The 1,473-nt window shown below is 39.9% G+C and overlaps 1 pseudogene; it reads right to left on the reverse strand.

Moving 5' to 3' along the window:
- Positions 1-590: 590 nt before the first annotated feature.
- Positions 591-1,259, reverse strand: LOC114495356 (annotated as a pseudogene).
- Between the last annotated feature and the right edge of the window lie 214 nt (positions 1,260-1,473).

A 1,473-nucleotide genomic window follows, 5' to 3' on the forward strand; every position in this document is an offset into this window, starting at 1 on the left:
AGATAGATACTTAATTGTAGATGTAGAAATTTAACAGTGAAAGAGTCTATGGAAAAAATACAGTGCAGTATCAGAGTTTATCTGAAGGAAAACTGATGTGGGCTAGAGGGACAGAACCTGCCAATGTGGGGTGCTCACATACTCCTGCCTTGCTTATAATCATTCTATCACTCTGCATTTGCCACTCATCCTGCTCATCCATTCATTAAAACAAACAAACAAATAGTCCTGACTGGTGTGGCTCAGTTGATTGGGTGTCATCCAGCAAAGTAAAAGGTTGCCTGTTTGATTCCCAGTCAGGGCACATGTCTGGGTTGTGGGTTTGATCTTGGTAGGGTGGTGTATGAGAGGCAACCAGTCGATAATTCTCTCTCACATCAATATTTCTCTACCTCTTTTTCTTCCTCCCTCCCCCTCTCTGTAAAACTAACTAAATAAAATCTTAAAAAAATAAATACCATAAACACATCTGGTTTATAATTTTTTAAATATTGTGACGTACTTAAATTAAGCATAAAAACATAGAATATACTGAGTAATAATGAAAACCTAATAAATTGAACCTTCTTTTTATTTTTGGTAGCTGTACCTTAGTACAGATACTGGACCTTGCCAATGGTGCTCTTGATGTACAAAGGTCAGACATTCTGCCAATTCTTTTTGAGCAGTGACATCAGGAAATTGACAGCTAAGTGGATGTTGTATACAAGCTCATCATCTGTCATCTTCACATGGCCACTAGTCACCGCCAGACAGAGTACCTTCTTCATCTGGAACTTAATTGTGGATTTCACTTCTTCAACTTTGGCCACCATGCCCTCATTGTGGGTCAAAACGAAAGGGAAGTTGTCAGCTCTCTTCAGGCCAGGTCCAAGGGTTTGTGGGATCTACCTGATCAGAGACTCTGAAGCCAAAAAAGAATCATAGTTCTTAGCCAGCTTCTTGACCAATTTCTTTTTCCTGCTGAGTTTCTTCAGTGCCTCAATGTCCATGTGGGGGATGTTCCATGGCCTTGGCCCCATCATAGTGCTGCTGGTCCCCCCAGAACTCACATGGAGAACTTGGGGCGGGGAGTGAACTTAAGCCTGATGGTGCTCAAGAAGCATTTGTCCTTCTGAGGGTCAGAGGTCTTCAAGCTAATCTGCGACTCTATCATCTCCAAAAACTGGTGCTTGCACTGGTTCCCATGCAGAACTTCCCATACCATCTGGAAGAGGGTGTCGTGGGAGACTTTGCTGCTCATGATTCCTCATGCTACAAAAACTGGAAAACAAAAGGGAACCATTTTCTTATATCATTCATGTTTTTCCCCTAAATGCAGCTATTTATTTATTTATTTATTTATTTATTACTTCTTTTCTAAATTTTTGAGCTGCCAGTAATATAGAACATTATATAAGTGTAAGGTATACAGTGTTAATTTGAAACATTTATATATTACAATATGGTTACTACTGTAGCACTTGTAAACCT

The sequence above is a fragment of the Phyllostomus discolor genome, chromosome 4 (assembly GCF_004126475.2).
Source record: "Phyllostomus discolor isolate MPI-MPIP mPhyDis1 chromosome 4, mPhyDis1.pri.v3, whole genome shotgun sequence".
Classification (NCBI taxonomy): domain Eukaryota; kingdom Metazoa; phylum Chordata; class Mammalia; order Chiroptera; family Phyllostomidae; genus Phyllostomus; species Phyllostomus discolor.